At 41.8% G+C, this 23,937-nt stretch overlaps 2 long non-coding RNA genes across 5 annotated transcripts in view; both read right to left on the minus strand.

The window, feature by feature from the left end:
• Window positions 1-614: 614 nt before the first annotated feature.
• Window positions 615-23,937, minus strand: part of LOC106096778 (uncharacterized) — a 47,876-nt gene continuing 24,553 nt past the window's right edge. For all 4 annotated transcript variants that reach the window (XR_003217332.1, XR_003217327.1, XR_003217322.1 and 1 more), the window contains 3 exons: window positions 7,493-7,819; window positions 2,139-2,440; window positions 615-633 (listed from right to left, as the gene is read on the minus strand). This is a non-coding gene — a long non-coding RNA (uncharacterized LOC106096778). The remainder of the gene's footprint in view (window positions 634-2,138; window positions 2,441-7,492; window positions 7,820-23,937) is intronic.
• Window positions 13,912-14,809, minus strand: LOC112844695 (uncharacterized). The gene is made up of 2 exons (XR_003217425.1): window positions 14,738-14,809; window positions 13,912-13,994 (listed from the first exon to the last, which is right to left on the minus strand). It is a non-coding gene; the product is annotated as an uncharacterized LOC112844695 (long non-coding RNA).

Consider the following 23,937-nt stretch of genomic DNA (forward strand, 5'->3'; position numbering starts at 1 on the left):
ACAGATGGTTTGAAAGAGGAGTGAAAGAGGCCATCTATGTCCACTGTGAGCGACCATCTTTGAACAGAGGCGGTGGTTTACGACACCAACTGTCTGCCATCTATAATCCAGTTTTGAGTTCCCTCCCCAGACGCCTTAACGCCCACTCACATCCTGGGCCATCTGACCTCAGGAAATCACATGATAGGGTGGGGCCAGGTTTCACAATGAGCTCACCCGAAACCCTGGCTGATTAGGTCCCACACCCACTTTCACACCTTGGCGCATGTGATTAGAGGATCACCAGGGGGTCCTTTGTCCCTCCTTGGGGGGATACTCCCACTGGGTTTAAATCTGGGACTCTCGGCCATTTGACCTTAGAACTGAAGAAGCTTCTCGGATGAGAGGTGAAACGTCTTCAAGCAACTCAAAGAAGTCCAGACGCTTTTCTTTGCAAACTCCTTTGACGACCACAATAAAGGTTGTCTAAATTTTTAGGACGGTCACTTCTGTTTACATACAAATGGACCATAGTGAGTTCTCGGTCGGGGCGAGTCCACTCCACTGTGGCCTTTTCAGGCAGGTCAGGTGTTGTTTTGCAGGGCAGGATGACAGAGTCTGATCCTTCCTCCACCTTCACCTCCACCTGCTGATCTACGAGGAAAATGAACCATAATATCAGCTACAGAAGCAGCAGCAGCCATGCTCATGGTAAAGACAGAGCTGATGTGCTCTGATCTGAGCATCTATGTTACTGAACTCTGACTCTGCTACCAGTAAAAACTACATATTAATAATATATAAATATCATGATTCTCTCCTTTTTGTTTTAAATGGTAACTAAATTGGACAATTCAAACTAATCCAAAGGTGATTATTTACAAATTACCAGCTGTATGAGGAAATGGCCACACTGATGTGTGGACTTTACATATCCAGAAATGTTATGTTTTTAGTATCAAGTTAAAATCTCTGGTCAGCATAAAACTATCAGAATAGGTTGTTATCTCAAAACGGTTCCAGGTCTTCACAGTGCTACCTTTAGTAATCACTAACAAGCATCAGAACATGTTGTGTCTAATTAAAGTTAGAGACATATTTCATCCTGGATGATTGGTCAGATGGGTTGTTTCATCAAGCTCAACCGTTGTTGCTGATTGGCTCTGATTACCCACATTTCCTGACTCCAGTGGAGCCTGTACATCTGGATCCATGAACAGGACCAGCTGTCACAACTTGGGTGGACTCTGGCAGGTCCAGCCCTGCTCTGAAAACAGTTGACCAGCCAGCAGCTTCATCTCCATTTCATCCCTCAGTATGCTGCACACGGTGGTTCATGGGAACAGGAGATTTGTTCCATCAAGTCAGCTTTACATCCAGCTCCACACCATTCTCAGCTCGTAGCATGTCACTGAACAAGTCTTTAGGACGTTACTCAGCAAAGTAAAGGGCATCATCACCTCCAAGCCCCTGGTTATGTCCCCTCATACGTAGCTGATTTTGATTCAATCACTCCCAACATGTTGTTGATGTGGCGGCCTAATGCAGGTATGTGCAGGTCATCTACCCAGAAACGGAGCTCCTGGACCATCATAGATGGAGTCAGTGCCAAGTTTTGGATCCACAACATTCAAAATTAGCTGTCTTTCCTCCAGATGCGCCACAAAAGGTCATTAAGGGAGCGTCGCTAATTTCTCATGTTGGCCCTTGTATAACACCCCTTACCACACACCACACTCACATTATGAATGCTACATGATTGTAAGTGGATTCTTTGGGATAAGCCATCTGTTCCTATTAGACAACCTGATAAGAACAGCTGGCAGCACTTTATCATCCTGTCATTCATAGTTCTGGAGGTCAGGTTCATCTTTCTTAAAATGACATCCTCCATTACATGTTGTACATCGGTCTCTATTAGGCCTGTGAGCTGCAGGTTTTCCTGCGTATACAGGATGTAAAACCTTCTGAATCAAATCATCCAGATTTAGTAGAAATAATAAAAATTGTACCAATAAGATTTTATTTTCTGGTGCTTCATTTTGATGTTTGCAAACTGGTTACATCAAGAAAATGTTACTTGTGTCCGCACTACTGATCTTTGACTTGTCATTACAGAAGGTGTTGGGTTTTTGTGTTTGTTTGTTTGAGTTTCTTACCTTTGACATGCAGCTGTATGTCTGTCAGTTTTAGTTCCTCCCTTTCATTTAGGATGGAGCAGGTGTAGATGCCGCTGTCTGTTGGTTGGGGGTTTTTCAGAGTGAGGCTGAAGTCTAAAGTGTCCAGAGCATCAGGCCTCGTTGATGTGCGCCCTCTGTAACGCTGGTTTTGTCCTGTTACATCATCGGTTTCCACAGCACTGTGCGGTTCTTAAGTGTAACATCTGTGTCCTGGCACGGCAACAGGACAGATGTTTCCCCCTCATACACCTCCACCACCACAGCCAGGGCATGCTGGGAAACTGGAAGGAGACACAAGCACACAAAACAAAAAACACTAATCACCTGTATGTGGTGGATTTTCCCAGTGGTTCTCGTAATGGACAAAGTGGTTTCATAACGTTGATGTATGTCTGAAAAACATGAAGGTGAAACGTTCTGAGACTAGTCTGTGTTAGGAAGTGTTTTAATCTGGAGTCACTTCCATGTTTACATTTTCTAAGCTCTAACAAGTCCTTGACTTTACTCTGCAAATGAAGAACGTGTTAATAAACAAGTGTTATTAAAGAAAAGGCGTCATCTATTTTGAACAAGGATGTATTTTTTTAATTTGTATGTATTTTTGATTAAAATTAAATGTGATCTATTTTTTTAAATATCATTTTTTGTAAATTTACTCCCTTCAGTTAACCACAATATTTATAAAAATTTATTTTGAACAAAAACAACAACAACACTTACCTAAACGCACAGGTAACAGAGTGGACAGGATATAACAGTGAATACTTGTATACTAAACCAATGGGAACCTGCATTGTGATTTGTTTTCATGGGTCGGGTTTAGAAAAGAAAAAAAATTCTCATTCACATTAACTCAATAAAATATTCCTCATGTCCCAAATTATTCTTTAAATTCAGCAAATTAAAAACCTTTAAAAGGTTAACAGTTTCTCACACCTATTGAATAAAACTACCAACCATAATAACAGCTGTTAAAAACAGTTTGAGAAATGTAATAATCCTAAAGCCTTTAATAATAACAATATTGATTTCATGCAGTTCTTAAATTTAAAATATATATATACACTATAATACATTAATATTTCCTAGTTCTTACATTTGTTCTCCTCCTGACATGGAACAAACACCAAATGTACAAAGATAACAGTTTATACAGTAAGAGTCACAGGGTGGAGATATATGAACGTAAGTCATGTGACCAGAGGAACAGTGGGGGGGACCTGTTCAGGGGGATTTCCATGGGCTGGCTGGGTGGGGGGGAGCATTCAGGACACAAGTTATTCCAAGGCTGAGCATTAAAAATATATAAACAGACACAGTAACATCTCGTGGTGAATAAAAAAAAAAGAAAAATGTCTATTTGTTGTTTTTGGATTGTTCTAACTTTATATTAATAAGTGAACTTGAACATAGATGATTGTGCACGTGGCGTTATTGTAAAATAAAACCATTTTTGACACATTAAAGTGCTTTTATAATGTAAGACAAGCTTTCAGTTTTTATACAAACTACTTTTATTCCTGCCGTGAATCACACGGACACGAGCACTGACGCACTTTTTAAACACACACGCGCAGATATCAGGATCATGAGCTCAGCTGTCACTGTGAGACCCGCCCCGCATGAAGCCTGCATGTGGGGACCACAGTCACTACACAGAGGGGCCTCATGCAGTCAGCGCGTGTCACACACTGTCTGCGTGTGTGCTTTCTTACCGAGGACCTGCAGTACGAGCCACAGCAGCATCTTCCTCTCCGCTGAAAGTCCCGTTAACTCTGAGAAACAGGCGCACACAGCTCGAGCACAGCACCGCTGACGCACTAAACAAAGTTTCCTCCCCTTAAGTTACACAGAGACACCTCACAACTTCCTCTCAGAGCCTTCAAAATAATTTTTTTTTATTTAAATACAATCTTCCTGCAGAACTTTCAGCATGAAAGTGAGAGAGAAGCAGCAGGCAGCACAGACACTGCAGACAGCGGGCTGCTTTCAGGAACACGTGGTTGATCCACGGGGTTTATATTAATGTAACCTGAAGCTGAAGCTTATTACAGATTTAGTTTAGCAAAACTGACAGTAAGTTTAGAAGCTGTATAGATGGTGGTGTGTGTGTGTGTGTGTGTGTGTGTGCGTGCGTAAAATAATAAAAATGAATAAATAATTAAATAAAAAGAAAAAAGTATTAGTATAATAATATGAGTAATTGTTCCTTCTTTTCCCTTCAGGCTTAGAGGGAACATGTTCTGCCCGGTGGTGTAGGGTCCTAATTACTCCAAGTTTGTGTTCCAGAGGGTGATGGGAGTCAAAGAGGAGGTACTGGTCCGTGTGTGTGGGCTTCCGGTAAACACACACACCACCGGGCAGAACATGTTCCCTCTAAGCCTGAAGAGAAAAAGAAGGAACACACACACGTGTAAAGGAAGCACTCAAAACATGCAGTTATCCTAACTGGGCATTCATAAAGTCAGCAAAGATGCACAGAAAAGAAGATCAGACACCAGCGAGGGAGGATAAGAAAGACAGACGCAACAACGTTGTCATCCCCTATGTAGCTGGTGTATCAGAGAAACTCAGGAGAGTTTTCTCCAAACACGACATCCCAGTGTACTTCAGACCCAGCAACACACTCAGACACAAACTGGTTCACCCGAAAGACAAAACTCCAAAACACAGACTGAACAACGTGGTGTATGCTGTACAGTGCAGCGAGGAATGCCCAGACCTCTACATTGGAGAGACCAAACAGCCACTTCACAAGCGCATGGCACAACATAGAAGAGCCACCTCCACAGGACAAGACTCAGCAGTTCATCTGCATCTTAAGGACAAAGGTCACTCTTTCGAGGATGCCAATGTTCACATATTGGACAGAGAGGACAGATGGTTTGAAAGAGGAGTGAAAGAGGCCATCTATGTCCACTGTGAGCGACCACCTTTGAACAGAGGCGGTGGTTTACGACACCAATTGTCTGCCATCTATAATCCAGTTTTGAGATCCTTCCCAGACACCTTAACGCCCACTCACATCCTGGGCCATCTGACCTCAGGAATTCACATGATAGGGTGGGGCCAGGTTTCACAATGAGCTCACCCGAAAGCCTGTCGCTTGACCCAGCGTGTTGTGTTTAGTATTATTATTTTCTCATGTTCTAGTTTATTCTGGTTTTGGTTTCCTGTGTCCTCCCCTTGTGCTCTGTTTGTGTCCCTGAGTTTGTGTTTGTGAATTTCCTGTTTTCCTTTGAAGGTCCCGTCTCATGTTAGCATATTCTGTTTTACTTCCTTGTCTTGACTAATTAGGTTCAGCTGTGGTCCCCCTTCACTAAAACCACACGACTGCTGCCACAGTCATGACAAAATGATGATCTTCTACACGCCATTTCCTTACGAGTTATCTGCTTTAGGTTATGTGTTTGAGAATTATACCACGGAGTCAGGTACTTCTGATTTGAGGCCTTAGTTTTCACAGGAGCTACAGTATCCAGAGTCGTATGTAGTGAGAAGGTAAAATTATTAACAAGATAATCGACCTCTGTTGGAGTAGCGTTCAGATAGCTGCTCTGCTCTATGTTGGTACAGGGCATTGAAGATGATAACAGTGGGTGGATTATATTCTTAAACTTAGTTACAGCACTTTCAGAAAGACATCTACTTTGATAAAGTCTACTCTCCACTGCTGTGCAATCAATTATTGTAAATGTAAATGTTATCAGGAAATGATCAGACAGCAGAGGGTTTTCAGGAAACACTGTTAAATGTTCAGTTTCTATGCCATATGTTAAAACAAGATCTAGAGTGTGATTAAAGTGGTGGGTGGGTTCTTTTACATTTTGAGAGAAGCCAATTGAGTCTAATAACAGATTAAATGCCATGTTGAGGCTGTCATTTTTAGCATCTACATGGATGTTAAAATCACCCACAATAATTATTTTATCAGAGCTGAACACTAAATCAGATAAAAAGTCAGAGAAATCAGAGAGAAACTCTGTGTAAGGCCCAGGTGGACGATAGATGATAACAAGTAAGACTGGTTTCTGAGTTTTACAGCTGGGGTGGACGAGGCTAAGCATCAGGCTTTCAAATGAATTAAAAGTGTACGAGTATCTCCAGATGGTTAAAACATATCGTCTATGATGAGCCCTGGCTGGATATAGAACAGGCACTGTGCAATAATAAATCTCTGACAGCATGGTGGGAGTTTCTAAAAATGACTGTCTTCAGTAATTGCACGCAAACATACACACAGCTGGAAAAACTTCTCAGATTGCAGTTGTAAAGGAATACCTGGAACATATATTTGAAGGAACAGACTTTATTCCATTCAACAGGTTAGTTATACAATATGGGATTATCAAGAATAGATTTTTTGAAAAGCAACAAATTAAATCTTTAGTTAAAAAAAACTGGACCTTAGGGTGGGCACTGAACAGCATCCAGGAACTGCTTAATCAGCCTCATCTCTAGTGATAGTTCCCACTTTTCATGCAAACATAGGTTTTTAAGCTTTGTCAAAACCTTTTTTTACATTTACATCATTTTGTCTGTGAGGTTTCCTTCTTCACACCTGCAGCGAGGATGTGCTGACTCAGACTCTTGATTATGTCCAGCAGAGATGTTGAAAAGATGAGAAAGATCCATCAAGGACACAGAAACTGTTAGTGCCCACTCAGCTCTGTGAAACATCACCTCAGTCAGAGTCAGCACCAGGAAGTCCAAACTAACTACATCGGTTCTCATTGTTTGTCTCACTCCTGTGATCATTTTTCAAATCTGATCCTTACTGTGCTCAGCTTTGTTCTAAAGAAAATATAACACAGCTCCATTAACAGCAGAAAAACTCATGATGAGTTTACAGGCTGACTTTAATGTGTTTCTACACATGCTTGTCCTCTGGTCATGTGATCATGGGGTTTGTAGGAACGCTCCTCTTCCTCAGAGGATCCACCTGTGCTTCCTCTCCTCTCTCCTCCACCTGTTACAGTGAGGGAACGTCCTCCATGATGGAGGAGCTGCTGGAAAGTGCTGAGAGTTTCCTCCAGAGTCAGACCTCTGTCACAGTTCAGAGGATCTACGGCAGCAGAGACCTTCATGGACACTAAAAGTCTCAAACACACAACAACAACATCACACTGACTCCACTCTGACATCACTGATCAATAATCAAAGAACACACAGATCAAACTGATTGATCAGCCATCAGAGGAGTCGGATCAATGGAGCTGCTTCTGTTCCTGATGTCCCCTGTTTGATCCTGGACCTAAACTCCCCCTGCAGAGGAGACACAAGACAGTCAGACACACACACACACACACACACACACACACACACAAACAAACCTTTGACTTTGAGCAGCACTTTTTTGAATCTAATCCGTCCGTTCCTCCTCACTTCACATTCATATTTCCCACTGTCTCTCTCTGTGGGGTGTTTCAGGGTCAGACTGAGGTCTCCAGTTTTCAGCAGGTCTTCATTCATCTTCGTTCGGTCTCTGTAATGCTGGTCCTGTTCTTCAGGCTGGTCAGAGCCGTTTTTATACACGTGGACCTTCCTGTATTCAGGTTCATAGCGTACCCACTCCACTTCAGCATCTCCAGGCAGGTTTTGTGTGGTTCTGAAGGGCAGCTGGACAGACTCCGCCCCCTCCTCCGCCTCCACCTGACAGACTGAGAGGACAACAAACACAACATGAGCTGTACAAAGTGTGACTGGTGTTGACAGAGCAGCATCATGTGACTCTTGTTCTGCACTAAATGAAGCGATGGAGTGGCGCCTCCTTCAGGCAGAGAAACAGCTCATGGAGAGAAATAATTATTAGAGCAAAAACAAGAGTGGAGCTGCAAATAAGGCCGAGAGGAATGCTGCAGAAAACTGTTCATGTGTGAATTCATCACTTCATAGATTTATTTGAGCAGTAAAATTAGAGCTGCTTCTATTTCTAATATGACAGCTGTACATTAGAGCTGGAACACTTTAAATGTGAGCCATAAAAACATGATACTCTACAAGTGCATTCAGCTCTGACACTGTCACATCATGAAGGAGACGTGGAAATCACTTTGTTACACAAATCAAAGTCACATCAATTCTATTGATGGAATATTGTGTGATCAATAGACTGATCAGTTTCTAATCTGTCATCTATCAGCTGGAAATCCAGCAGTGTCAAACAGACTTGGCAGCAGATTAGGACCAAACACAAACACATTGAGACTTTTTCTTCATCAGCAGTTGCAGGTAAATTGCAGCAACAATGCGACTCAGACAGTTTCTCTATAACTGCAGGGCTTCCTGCGCTGCTGTTAGTCAGATACGGATCAACAGGTTGTGGATAGAAAGCAGATTCCTTCAGCAGAGGATCCATATCACACTTGAAGCATGTCGTCGGGAAAACAATCAGTGAAAATGGGACACTTGGAGCCAATTTGAGCCTCAAACTCTGAACATAACCTGCTGCAGACCAGCTGATGTGTTCAGTTACCATGGTGAGGAATTTCACAATAAAGGAGGCGTACGCTCTGTCTTTTCCCGGCCCGACGCTCTGGGACATTTTAGACAAGTTTCCTGGCAGAATACGATCCCGTCCGGAGGCCGACACCATCCTTATCCACATGGGCACAAACCGGATTCCAAACAGCGCTCCCACTTCCTCAAACTGGACTTTGTGTGTCTTTGTGAGGCTGTGAAACAAGCCCACCGTAGTGTTTGTATCTGCGGCCCCACTCCCACCTGTGGCCGTGGGGCGTTTGGGCGGCTGCTCGGCCTCCACACCTGGCTCTCCTCTGTGTGTGACTCCCACAGCCTGGGCTTTAGAGACAACTTCAATGTTTTCTGGGACAGGAGGCATCTTTCTGCAGCAGATGGGCTCCACTTCAACCAATCAGGAGCCAGATCCTCTCTGCTAACATATCATATGGAGTCCAGCGTGCAGGAAACACTCCATCAAGTACCTGTCCACACCTGCCCACACCTGCTGACCGCTCCGTCACTGACTGACGTCCCCCAGGTCCTAGTCCCTATCATCTCAGTTCCACTCTAAACACTAATACATGTTCAGGTGGACTCGGAGCCTCTGGAGACATTTTGGATATTCCAGTCATAATAACTAACAGGACAGTTTGTGCAAGGTGGAGAAAATCTGCTGCATCATCCCATTGATGAAGCATTCAGCTCCACCCTACAGTTTCTCTGCTGCCTCCATCCACCTTGGTTCACTTTGCTCTTCTTAATGTTGGAGCTCTGAATAGTCAGGCTTTTATTCTGAAGGATTTTACAACTTCCCATCAGCTTGATTTGATGTTTTGAACATCAACATGCTGCTTGCTAAAATAAATTTATTTCTCTCCTTTAATTCATTCTAATAAGCACAGCCCAGAGCTCTTTGGAGCTCAGTGGAGCGTGCAAGTTTTTCCTGCAAGTTTTCATCAGATTACGGCATCGAGTGAGGAACGTCTTCACTTTCTAAAATTTCTGAAGGATCAAATGAATGAGAGGAAATCCAAACCAGCAGCTCCTGATTCTTTTCTTGATGTCCCCGACCCCAGCCACAATATCTGATCTTCTTCATCAAAGATCCAGCCTCCATCCTTCTGACTACAACAATTACAGAGCCAGCTCAAAGTTTCCTTTTAGAGCAGAACTTTTGGAGAACACTGTCTGTCTGAAGCTTCTTGAAGTGTTACGTCCATGCTAGAACTCCACTTTGACTCTGACTGTGGATCCTGCTGAAGCTTCTCCAAATAGTGGAGAAATGAAGACCTCCACAAGATCAGCAGACCCAGCTCAACAATGTCTGCAGGTGCTAACAGGTCAATCTTTGAGACGCTGAATGTTCCCAGTTTCCTGCTGTGAAACTAGAAGTGATGACTATTATTGTAACAGCACTACAGCTGGAACTGCTGACAGGGCTGGAGATGAACTGGATTCTGATTTCAGTCACAGTTTTGGCTTTCAGTCGTCATCAAAACACTTTGTTTCATTCATGTTGCTCTGAAGCTTTCCTTTCTTCTCATTGACGTGTTATGAACCAATCACAGCCCTTTCCTTTTCAGCACTCTGCTTTTAACATGTTGCCCCTTGAGGCAGACGTGTTTGTTTGCTCTGCTCTCAGATGCCGACTTGAGGTTTGTTTTTGTTTACTTTTTGCTTTGTTTGCACTTGATAAGTGCAGTGCACTATTAACATACCCGAGACAGGCACTACTTGACATCGGTAACACATACAATCCTCTGGACTTCACCCTTTCACCGGAACTTCAAGTCATCGTTCGCTGCACCAGCCACCGCCACCACCACTCCCTGAAACACCGAGCCCTAGTGACTCAGCTGACCCCAGGATAGCACTTCGGAAATGACAACATAAGCAACGCGGGGGGGGGGGGATTAGAGAATGCTGCGCTCTTATTTTCACCGAGATCTGGCTCTCAGACAAAGTCTGCACCATTCAGCTGCAGACCCATTCCGTATACCGAGGAGACCGGACTGCAGCCTCCAGTAAGGGTATTGGGGGAGGTGTGTGTGCGTTGATTAATAAATCATGGTGTGGAGACGTACAGACTGTCCACAAGTACTGTTAGCCAGATATGGAGTTTTAAATGCTGAAATGCTGCCCCTACTATCTGCTGTGGGAGTTCTCAGCTGTGTTTCTGGCCATTGTTTACATCCTGCCGCGAGCTGACTCCACGGCAGCGCTCGGCAAACTATGACATCATCAGTGCATTACAGACTACTCATTTAGATGCTGTTTTTATCGTTGCTGGTGACTTTAATAAATGCAACTTACAGACTGTACTCCCAAAATACCACCAACACGTGGCCATTGCTTCCCGTGACAAGAACACCCTGTCTACAGCATTCAGGGCTGCGCCACGCCCCCACTTCGGACCATCTGACCACATCTCTCTGTTCAAGTACCCGACTTTCAGGCAAAAACTGAAACAATCTAACCCTGTCACTAAACCTGTGAAACTCTGGACACCAGAGACTGAGAGCATCCTACAGGACTGCTTTGCACAAACAGACTGGGATGTGTTTCAAACTGCAGCCACCATGGAGAACTGCTCTGTCAACATGCTGCGTAAAGAGTCTCTCACATTTAGATCAGGCAATGAGTACAAAGCTGCAAAGTGCGGACTGAGGAAAGCCATCACAGCGGCACAGAGGCAGTACAGAGAGAAGCTGGATGGCTTCTATTCTTCTGCGGACCCCAGGCGGATGTGGCAAGGCCTGCAGCACATCACAGAGTATAGGGCCACCATCAGCTCTGCAGGCAGTCTGCTGGATGATCTCAATGCATTCTACACCCGCTTTGAGACCTCCCAGACCCTCCAGACCACCCAACCCCCACCCCTGCCAGCAGTCTCAATAGACCAGGTGCACAAAGCCCTGAGGAGGAACAACCCCCGTAAGGCAGCAGGACCAGGCAACATGGCGGGACGGGCGCTTAAAGCATTTGCCAATGAGCTGGCTGAGGTTCTTACCTCCATCTTCAACATCTCCCTAAGCCAGAACACTGTCCCCACATGCTTCAAGACCACAACCATCATCCCTCTCCCCAAGAAAAGCTCAGAGACCTGCCTGAATGACTACAGAACAGTTGCACTCACTCCAATCATTGCAAAGTGTTTTGAGAGAGTGGTGCTGGAGCAACATCACAGACACTCTGGGTCCCCTGCAGTATGCCAACCGGCCCAATAGGTCCACATCAGACACCATCACTGCTGTCCTTCACTATTTACTCACCCACCTAGAAAACACAGACTCATACATCAGGGTACTTTTTGTTGATTACAGCTCCGCCTTCAATACTGCCATCCCACACAAACTCAATCACAAGCTGGGAACACTCGGCCTACACCCCACCCTCTGTGACTGGCTATAGGACTTTTTGACTGGCAGACTCCAGTCTGTCAGGATCGGCAACAGGACCTCAGCCAGTCTTATTACAAACACTGGTGTTCCACAAGGTTGCGTCCTCAGCCCCATCCTCTACACCCTGTACAATCACGACTGTGTCACCTCCAACAAAAATAACATCATTTTGAAGTTCGCATCACTGGAGGGGATAAAGTGGTTTATAGGAGAGAGGTGGTCAGTTTGGTGTCATGGTGTGAGGACGACAACCTCAAACTCAACACTGACAAGACAAAGGAGATGATATTGTGCATGAGGAAGAAGAGGAGGCCTCACCAGCCACCATCCAGGGCCTTGGAGTGCAGAGGGTGAGCAGCTTTAGGTACCTGGGCGTCTACATCTCTGAGCACCTCACCTGGACACTGAACACCACACAGCTGGTCAAGAAGGCTCAGCAGCGGCTGTATTTCCTGAGGAGGCTGAGGAAATTTGGTATGTCGGCCAAGATCCTCAGCAGGTTCTACAGCTGCACTGTGGAGAGCACAATGACCAGCTGCATCACTGCATGGTACGGCATCACTACTGCTATGGACCAAACGCCTGCAGAGAGTGATAGCAACTGCGGAGAAGATCACCAGGACTCCACTGCCCTCTCTGCAGAGCATCTACCATCGCAGAGTCCAGAGGAGAGCTGCCTCCATCCTCAAAGACCCCACACACCCCCAACACGCACTGTTCACACTTCTGCCCTCGAGACAAAGGTTTAGAAGTGTGAAATCCAGAACATCCAGACTCAACAAATCCTTCTTCCCCACTGCTATCAGACTCTTGAACAGTTGACCTATTTTTGAACAGTAATAATAATTTTTTTTGCACATCAGGACATCCTGCATATTAAGCCAGCATATAAAGCTATAGCTCTTTGCACACATCTATGTTTCACATTTCCATATTTTGTCTCCTCTTTCTGTCCTTATTTATTTATTTGTACTATTTGTATTTATATGTTCCTTCCTATTGTATATGTTAACTGGCATCTGTAGGTGGACAGCAATATGACAGCACATGACAATAAACACTTTGAATCCTTGAATCCTTTCACCCCTCCCTAAAAGCCCAAATTCACTCTCAGTTTAGTTCAGCTGGAGCCAAGATGACACAGAGAGCCTTTGGTCCATGAGATCTATCTAGGAGACATCAGTAACATCAGGTTTGTGTAAGCCGTCCTGTAGAACGCTTACATACAGCTGCTTCTGTCTGTGATCTCTGAGTATCTCTCAGCTTCAGCTGGGACTCCACCCAGGTGTTGGTTGGTTGACATTTGACAACATCCAAATGACTGGATCAAAGTGTTTGAATGATCTCAGCAGCTTTAAAACTATTGATATTTATACATTTACATTGATTTGGACTAAACTAACAAAACTATTGATTTGATCCAAACTCAAATCATGCCAGAGGCTTTTATTTTGAAGTTAGGATCATTTTTAATGGTCTTCTTAGTCTGTTCATTTAAACACACAGTTGCTCCGCCTGACATTTTTGGCTTTTAGATCAAAACATCAAAGAATTTATTTTATTTGAATGAACTGAAAATAGATTCAAACTAAAAGCTTTTAGAGAATAAACTCCTACATGACCTCTGACCTGTATCTACAGCACTGACCTCTGACTTTCAGTCCCACTTGTTTCTTCAGCAGGATGTTTCCCTCCCTGCTGTAGACGGTGCAGGTGTAGGTCCAGTTGTGCCAGTCTGTGGGGTATTTCAGGGTCAGACTGAGGTCTCCAGTTTTCAGCAGGTCTTCATTCATCTTCGTTCGGTCTCTGTAAGCCTGGTGCTGTTCTTCAGACTGGTCAGAGCCGTTCTCATACACGTGGACCTTTGCATTGTTATCCATCCACTCCACTTTAGCTTCTTCAGGAAGGTGAAGTGTGGTTTTGAGGGGCAGTTGGACAGACTCCACCCCTGAATCCACCTCCACCTGGGGGACTGAGAGGACAACAAAACAAAGCACAACATGATCTTGGATGGAGACATTTGTGTTGACTCTAACAGGCTGAATGCTGCAGCTTCACTGGGAGAAGTACACTACACTGCATTAGAAAAACTGCTGCTTTCAAGTGCAGAGCAACAAAGTATTTGAACTGATCCAACTTTATTAACACAGACAAAGATTTGTGGATCAGCTGCTGTTTGCTGCTATAGATATAATCCAGCTGATGTGGGAGAACTACATGTGACACTTTGATGCAGCCATGAATCTGACTGATTTCTTTCCATTTTCAAAGGTTGATGCATCAGTTAAAGTCCTTAAAAAGCTCAGAAATAAAGAGAAAGGTTGGTTAAAGCAAAGAGAGGCACTGGCAGCATTTAAGACACTAAACAAGAGAAACAGATCAGAGAACATCAGACTGAATAAGTGGAATAAAGTGAAACAGAGAACTAACGCTCCCTAAGAATGGAGCTGTCAGAGGAAGAGAGCAGCAAACTGAAAGTCTCTGTTAGCTGCAGAGCTCTGAAACTTCACACAGCTTTGGATGATAACATGGAGAAAGGATGTGGAGATTTTCACAGCTCTGCTAGAAATCATCTTCTAGTTATTGTGACTCAGATATGACTGATTATAGATGAGGACCAAAGAAGGTTTTTACTGAGATTTGAACTGACTTAGCTTAGCCTGTGTTTTAGCCACATGCTAAACAAACACATGTTCAGAAACTAGAAGATGTTACCTTTCAGATGAAGTCTCACACATGAACTTTGCTCCTACAGTTCATCTGCTGAAGCTTTTACATTTGGCTGTGTGGAATTACAGGGATTATTTTATATAACCATCATCTTTGTCATTGCATTAATTATCATTTCATCCAAGCATTTATTGAAGTTGCTGGCATTATGTTATAATTGATATTATAGGGGTTATCCTAATCAAATATTAACAGGTTTATTACAGGTGCAGTTATAACTACTTTAAAATGATTGAGTTAAATATATATGTATCATAACTCATATGCTGAGTATATTGGTATAGTAAAATAGTAGCTGAGCAAAGGCCTGAATGTATTCAGCTTCTTGTGGTATTTGAGTTTGCTTAGTTACAGGTGACGGAAGGATGTCCAGTCCATGGTGACCTTAAAGGCCTTAGATCATCACCATATTCTTAAGAGTATGCCACAAGGAGGAACCTCTATGTTGCAGTTAATTCTTAAAATACATGAATGTTCTGTACATGCAAATTATGTGCTTGTAAACGCAAGAAGGGGCGTTACAATACCCTGATGTTATAAAAGCAATTTAGAGTGTATTTTGGGCAGAGATGTACAACTGTTTTGCAGTTTACACCTCTCCACGCTGCGTGCATTCATTAAAATCAATTGTTTGATTGACCTCTTCTGGACCATCATTGTTTTACTCTCATCCTCAATTTCGGACCCGTAACATTTGGTGCATTGGCCGGTTGAGGGAGAAAAGTTGGAGGTTGAGACTGAGAGGGTCCAAGGTGCTCAAACAGGCAGACACGAGTCAGTGGTCGAAGTGAGTGGACATAAGCCGGCTTATTCAAAGGTAAGGCACTACCTGTTGAATTATTTCCAAACAGTGCTGAATTGGGTCTGACAAAATTGAAAGTCTACTCACTGAAAATTACTGGTAAAGGTCTGTTTTGGTTTTGGTGAAAATCTCATGAGAAGTTGAAGTTGAAGTAATGATAAGAAAAAGAGTAAAAGTGAGTTAGAGTCTCACTAAAGGTACCGGGTTAAAGTCCCAAAGGAATAAGAATAAAGAGGATTTAGGATAAAGAGAATTTAGAATAATAGGTAATTGGTGAAGTTTGTGACATTAAAGTCTCAATTGAATATAAAGCCGGGCTTGGACACCGATATGGTGGGTTTATGATTTTCGGGGTGTCTTCAAAATAATTAAATTGTATAGAACGGGACTCTGGGAGTCTAACAAGTGCATTGCTCAGACGTAACGGTTGCCAAGGTCAAGGACGCTTAGACCTTGTCCTCAGTTGAGGGATAGTCAGTTGGTCACTGTGGAGCTTGGGGCACTCCAGAATAACTAGTGGTTGGACCACTTTGCCGTCCGGGACGGTGGTTTGCACTTTTTTGGTCAGTAGAAACCGGGTTTCGGGCGTCTACCTTTTAACTTAAAACTTCGGGGAAGCCTGGGATGTGAAATGTCCCCAAAACAGAGCTTTTCGGCAGGGGTTGAGTTGGTTGACGCTTTTAAATTGTGTAGGGTCTTAGATATTTGACCACGGTCCGGGGCCGAGACTGGTTAAATTGATCACAAAAAACTCAGGGAGTTTGTCCCTTGGAGGGTTAATTTAAAAATTGTCTAAATTGTGTAGGTTTTGGAATGAGAAGCCTAAAATCTGTGCAGTTGTAATCATAGGACGTCTGTGTAAATATATTAAGAGACATGTCTGAGTCTGTGAGTCAGGCTGGTATTATTTTTAGACTGTGTGTGTGTGTGTGAGAATGCAAATAAGGCAGCTGAGAGGTCAATAGAGTATGAGGAAGTTTATAGAGACTGCTAGACATTGCTGATGCATGTACGCTGGTTTTGTTTATTACAATATGTAAGTAAAGTTTTATTTCTTGCCATGACTGTATGACTTTTTGCGGGGTTTTGAGATAGGATACATAAACTGTTGATACTTAAGACCGTTACCTGGGTTCTGAGAACTGAAATTGAATTTGAGATAATTTAATTAATAAAGGTGTCTGTAAGCGATGTGTGTTTTGGGGTGTCGAAGTAAGATGTTTTAGGATTTTTAGATGGGTTTTGTTTCAGTTTGAGATAATATATATACAGTTACATTTTCTGTGTGTGTCGTTGAGTGACAACATGCGCACTTTAAATTGGGCGCTGTCCCTTCCTCTTTTTAGTTTCAAAACACAAAGGCTGTGAGATTAAAATTACTGTGAGTAACGGTTTGACTTTTGACTAGGGAAATAATATGCTTACTTTTGGGTCTATGAAGATATTTGACCTTCAGTGATGTTATGAGAGGTTTCAGTTTTCTTTTTCTTTTTTCTTTTGACTTGCTCTTTCTGATCATGGAAGGCATGTCCAAAATACTCGTATGAAAGCGTATTTTGTGTGATTTTAACTGTGTGAATGCTGTCAGTATTTGATTTGAGTGACTGGGTGATTTGTCTGAGTAAGTGAAAAGGGGAAGTCTGAGAGAGAGAAAGGCAGTGCGTGTGAGACGATTTATGGCGTCTGAAAGAGGTTAGAGCATATAAAAGGTGTGTATGGAATAAAGGAGTGTGAAATATATTTCTTGTGTGATGAAAAGTAGGATGTGCTAAAGTTTGAAAGTGTTTTTAATTCAAGAAAACAAAAAAACAAAGGAGTTAGATTAGTTTGAGGAACAGGAAATATTGCTCTCTGTACCGGGGCTGCAGCGACAGGAAATAGTGAACAGGAACTGTGCATGCCCATATATGGGAACTGAGTGTGTACAGAAAGAACACAGAGAGAGAGATTTAACTCTAGGCACATGAAGCAAATGAAGCCTTTAAGAAAAAATGAATATAATACTAATTATATGGTTTAGTGTGTCAATACAGGTGGGCGTCTTTCAACTTTGCAACCTTGAGTTCAGCAGCAGAAAAGTAGATTAAAAGAATTGGGAGAATAAGCCAGTTTTTGGCTCGAAATTGTGCGGCTGGATCTCTCACTTTGTCCCTGAAGCGGAGAAGAAGTTCAAAGGACAGTCAATCGCCTGATGAAGACCGATAGAACATCGTGGATTTGAATACAGCAGGCAAACGACAGTGCCACTGATCCAGTAACACTGATGACGACTGACGACCAGCAGCAGCATGTAAGAGTAATGTAACATGTACTGTGAAAATACAGGCTGGGCAGTTGAACAGTGGGATAAAGAATTGTGGAAGAGCACTGGACATTGAGTGATATTTTGCCATGCTGGGACTGAATCTGAAAGAAAGACTGTAAAGAAACAGAGAAGAAGACAACAGCTGAGTTGAGACTGTGTTTGCTGGAGCTTTGAAGCCCGAACAGGACATTGTGCAGAGAGGACCAGTGAGAGATGAAGCTGGACGAGTTTGACTGCGAGAAGATAGGAGATGATTGGATTGAAAATTGAAACCTGAACTCATGAATTGTTTAGGGATGTCCACCACAGCATAACAAAGAGGTAAACATTAGAAAAGGTAAGAATAATGAAAGAAATAATTGTCATTACCTTAATGAATAGAAAACACACATACAAATTGTTACATGTGAGATTATTTTTGAAATGAATCAGAAGTGAGATAGTTTGAATCTAAAGCTCAGTGGTGAAATGCATAAATTAAATATGAATATATAGGATGCAATGAAGAAACAGCTTACACGTAGTGTACATTAACATGAATACATAGAAATGCAATGAGAAACTCAATGAATTAATTTAATGAAGAAGCAGTTTACACCCAATTAACATAAAATGCAGGGAAGAACACGCTTACATGCATGGCATAATTGGTGTTTCTGACCAGAGACAGAGAAATGGGTTATTTAACCACTGGTGATAATAATGAAAATGTCTTAGTTTTGTTATTTTCAGGAGTAAAGCAGACTTGGACCGGCTCTCCACATCCAGCAGTCGGAAGAAAGTTAGAGGTTAACATCTATGGATAAGTTAAGGCAAGTTTCTGGTTGAATTGTTCACAGCATGATGTGTCCAGGAACCTGAAAAGCAAGCCCCAGCTCCTGGCTGAAGACCAGGAGGGCGGTAATTTAAGGTGGGAAATCAAAATGTGGGTTAGTAACTCGGGGAAAAGAAAACTGACTGCTTAACTGGAGAGTTGGGAAGAAGTCTGGGAGACTGTGAAGTCATAGATGCAAAATAACATATACCCATACACACACAAACAGAAAATGTATTAACCTTATAAAGACAAGCTCCTGAAGCTTAATGAACAGATATTGATTAAAAACCTGGCTAAGAACATAAGCATATGCAATGAAGATCTGCTTGCTGCTTGTATGAGTGAGAGAATGGTGTGAATGGTTCATAAAATAGATGGAAAAACAAAAGAAAAGTGTCTATAAGAGTGACTCAGGAGTGCTCTTGCACTGAGTGATCAAAACAAGTGATTAGTATAGAAAGAAAATGAAAATAATTCAATAATGTGATAAAGTTTAAACATGTATTTCTTTTGCCAAGTTAAATTGTTGAGATATGGCTGAGTATGGAAAAAGTTTGAGAGCTCGTGTGAATGTGGACAGAGGAGCTTGCTGTGTGTGTGTGATTGAGGCCTTAAAGGAGGGGTAGATTGTTCAGAGGTGCAAATTTGATTAGGAGGTTTATAAATTAGTGTTGACATATTGTGAGAACGTGCTTATATGTTAAGGTTGAATGTGAGTTTGGTAAAGTGCTTAAAGGGGGATCTCGTGTACAAAACGGTGTAGCTTTTTTACGTTTTGGGTGTGTTCTATGGGTGAAATTTAAGATTGTTGAAGATTTTTGAGGTTGTTGTTTTATTTTTAAAGAGGGAGTGTTAATAAACATGGACATGTTTAAGGGGTTTTGTAACAGTGCACTTATAAAGAAAAACCTGTCAGGTGATTTTGTTTTGTACTTTGATGAGCTAATACTCAGCTCTCTTTTTTCTCATTTTTGTTCTAAGCAGGCCTGCAAAAGAGTGGATAACAGCGCTGACAAAGTAAAAGGATTGCCGCGAGCCAATCCAGTCTAAAAGCAGAAAGAACTATTTTCTTAAAAACAAAGTAAAACAAATAAATGAGTTGATGTTGCTGAGAGTGAAGACTGAATATTTGCGAGATAGTCTCCACTGTCAGCAATACCTGATGGTAATGCGTGTGAGTGAATGTGTGGGAATGGACAGGTGAATGGACGGACGAGGCAGACCATAGGTTGGACCGACTGGACACTGACAAAAGACTGGACTAAGGTTGGACATATGACTGATAATTGTTCTGTTTTAACTTTTTTTTATATTACAGGTTGGATGAAGTGGAGAAACTGAGTATAAAAGGTGATGTTCTGGTTAACACACAGGTTTTTGTTTCTAGGACGTTTCAAGGATGCAGGCTGTGGATGGAGCCAAGAAAGGATTTGACATGATGATTAATTTGATTTCATTCCTTAAATACAGGTTTGAAGGGCCGGAGCATTTATACATAATATGATAGGACTAAACTTTTCTTTAATTCCCTAACCTGAGTGAAGGATTTTGAGTTTGTAACACATGAGATGTGTCACAAAAAGGGGGGTGTTAATATATGCGATTAGCTACATGAAATGTGTTCTTTTAGGGTTACTAGGCAAATGTCTACGTGACCTTTACCTAATAACCTTTGTGAGGATAAACTTGTTTACCGACTTGCTCTCTTGTAGAACAGACAGACTTAGAAAAGGGGAACCTCAGCTCTGAGTTCTGAGAATAACTCTGTTAAGTTGACAGGAAACACGTCGAGACAGCAATATAGGGCAAATGTGTTTGAGCTTGTAATTAAATGTGGGACTTGAAAAGAGGAAGCAAATTTGGTACAGGACGTGCTTGAGATGATCAGACGAGAGAAAGGAGAAGAACAGAGCACAAATACACCGAGTTGTTTATATTACAAAGAAGATCAAAAGCTTGTTAGACACAGGTTATAATGGAAGCATAAAAGGGATGAGAGGAACTTTACATAACATAGAAATCCTGCAACAATTCGTAAATTGCCCAAACACAGTGTTCAGACCGGATATGCGCTACCCGTTAAAGGGGGCGAAGAAATCAGGCCTAACTTTGAAAAATGAAATGGGTTAACTCGATAGAGGATGTTTCCAAAGGTAGAGAAAATAATGTAGGACCTTTTACCAGGAGAAAGCTAATTGTATCTTTTACACTTTACAGTGTGCATTGAGGGAAGTCAGGAATAGTTTAAATTAGGATTGAAAAAATTAAACTAGGTGAAAAGGGGGTGTAGCAAGTAGATTTAGGGCAGTTCACAGCCTGGCGTAAACGCAAGGTGCTGTCACACAGCTTAAGTTATTTGGTTGATTTATTTTATGACAAAATAATAAGGAAATATTAAAAATATACAACACGTTGAGAAGATTTCTTATGTTATATTTTAGTGTTTAACATGGAAGATGCCTCTCCGGAGCTTCTCTCCTGATGCTACTCCACCAAAAGAAGTTCATTTATAGAGACTATGTCAGCTCCCAAACAGACAACAACAAACCAAGATTAGCAATAAACAATCTAAACATAAATAATAACAAATGAAGAACAATACAGAATCCAAATCTGAACCAAAGAACAAAATAGTGAAATGTGGATTATTGGGTTTTTCTCTGTATATATGAAGTATTTGTAATGTGTATCTGCTAATGAAGGCTTGTAGAGGCCAGTTTATACTCACAAACGAGTGCTCAGCCAGACTGAAAAACAGGAAGCTTTAGTGCACAAGGCATATTAATAAATATAGACACAAAAAGAGGAACTCCCCATATAAACAACGTTCAAAATGTGTGAAGTATAAAGTACCGAAATAACACTATATAAGTCACAGCTGATGATTCTAATGTTAGAGAGCTCTTGCAACTGGCGTCTGAGCTGTGCAGAGGTCTCCCTTAAGACAGGTACTTATGTAGGTTAGCATGAGGTTGAGTTAATTTTATACACAATGCATAACTGTGCTTGTTTAGAGTTGATGTTCTATCCAAGAGGGTTTTAAGCTTCACTGGTGAGAGTGTCCAGGTGATACATGTTGAGGGATGATGAGAACATAGCAGGTGAATTGCACGCACGCTTACAAACACACATGATTTAAATATAGGCCAGGCCAGAGGCCTGGACTTGATGTAGCTTTCAACTTTACAGCTCCTAACTTGTAGGAATGGCGTGGAGTGTAATGAATGAATGCAAAACATGCTTACAGACACAATCATGACAGGGGTTTATTTTACAGGGTAAAGGTGGACCACAGGTTGCTTTGTTTCTGCTTAGCAACTCCTGAGGTAAAAGGTGTTAAAGATAAATATGCAATAAGTGAACAGGAAATGTGTGAGGGTGAGCCGGGTGAAACAAAATGTTGTAGATAATGGAAACTTGTCTAACGGGCATTAACAGTAACCTTGGCATGTTATGTATATGCTTGAGGCCAAAAGAGGCGTAAATCCAGATAGAAAACTTTGAAGTGTGCTTTTTAGCGGAGATTTAGGCTGACATGGGGATGGTGTGCATTTTACTTGGGTTGTGTTTAATAAGACTAAAAGCGTTGCTCACACACATAAAGAGTATTGAGATTAAATAAAGTTAATATAATGGATAGAGCCCAGAACAGGATAATACATAAGTAAAATCAAATGTAATGTTTGATTTCACTTTTATTGGGAAAATAATTAGCCAAGAAATGTGTATTGAATTCTCCACATACTTTGAAACTGCGCAACTCTGAGTGGGCAATGTAATGAAGCAACTGTTACATATTTGCATTAAACTAGCCAACATAGACTCACCACCACATGATGTTGCCCTGCAGCGGGGGCAGAAAATCATTTGCAAACCAGGGATCTTATGTTGATTATCATATTCTTACTTATGTACACACACACACACAGAAGGGAAAAATTTCAAAACAAAACAAAAAACAACTTCGCTTAACCTGTCAAGCACAGGAGCAAAATAAAAATCTCTTTGGGCTCGGTTAAAATTTCTTTAGTAAAAGTGTAAAAGGCCAAACCTAGGAAGTTCGGCAAACAGGAAAGTTCCTTGAGTATCAGGAGTTAATAGTCAGGAAACATTTCTCACATTAACGCCTTATATCTGACAAATCGTTGATTCATAGATGCAGATAGACACACAAGTGCACATACATCCAGATGTGCATTTAGACATTAAAAGTGTAGAGACATGTACACACAGATTGGCAAACCGGTACAGAGTCTAGCTGAAGAGCTTAACAAAGTAGACGTGGCAGTAGGGTTTGTGATTTTGCCTGATATGATATTGGGAACCAACTTTGAATAATGACAGGAACCTTAGGTGAACACAGTAAGTTAGTAAGGTGTAGCAGAGAAAGGTTGTTTGTTTTCTATCCCTTACAGGAGAAGATTTCCACTAGAGAAGGACCCAGAAAAGGAGTGGAGATTACCTAAGCATGAAGTGTTTTCAAGTGGGGGCTGGTGTTTTATTGCTGGACCACCTAGAGGACATGAGGTTGTTGTCGGATTTGCTGAGTCAGGGGGCGGCTAGAGAGGGTCAGAGCGAAGGTAGTGGACCTGGGAATAGTGTAGTGACGTCTTTGGAAGACGTCAAAAGGGGGAATTGTGGAATTACAGGGATTATTTTATATAACCATCATCTTTGTCATTGCATTAATTATCATTTCATCCAAGCATTTATTGAAGTTGCTGGCATTATGTTATAATTGATATTATAGGGGTTATCCTAATCAAATATTAACAGGTTTATTACAGGTGCAGTTATAACTACTTTAAAATGATTGAGTTAAATATATATATATCATAACTCATATGCTGAGTATATTGGTATAGTAAAATAGTAGCTGAGCAAAGGCCTGAATGTATTCAGCTTCTTGTGGTATTTGAGTTTGCTTAGTTACAGGTGACGGAAGGATGTCCAGTCCATGGTGACCTTAAAGGCCTTAGATCATCACCATATTCTTAAGAGTATGCCACAAGGAGGAACCTCTATGTTGCAGTTAATTCTTAAAATACATGAATGTTCTGTACATGCAAATTATGTGCTTGTAAACGCAAGAAGGGGCGTTACAATACCCTGATGTTATAAAAGCAATTTAGAGTGTATTTTGGGCAGAGATGTACAACTGTTTTGCAGTTTGCACCTCTCCACGCTGCGTGCATTCATTAAAATCAATTGTTTGATTGACCTCTTCTGGACCATCATTGTTTTACTCTCATCCTCAATTT

The sequence above is a fragment of the Oreochromis niloticus genome, linkage group LG3, assembly GCF_001858045.2.
Source record: "Oreochromis niloticus isolate F11D_XX linkage group LG3, O_niloticus_UMD_NMBU, whole genome shotgun sequence".
NCBI lineage: Eukaryota > Metazoa > Chordata > Actinopteri > Cichliformes > Cichlidae > Oreochromis > Oreochromis niloticus.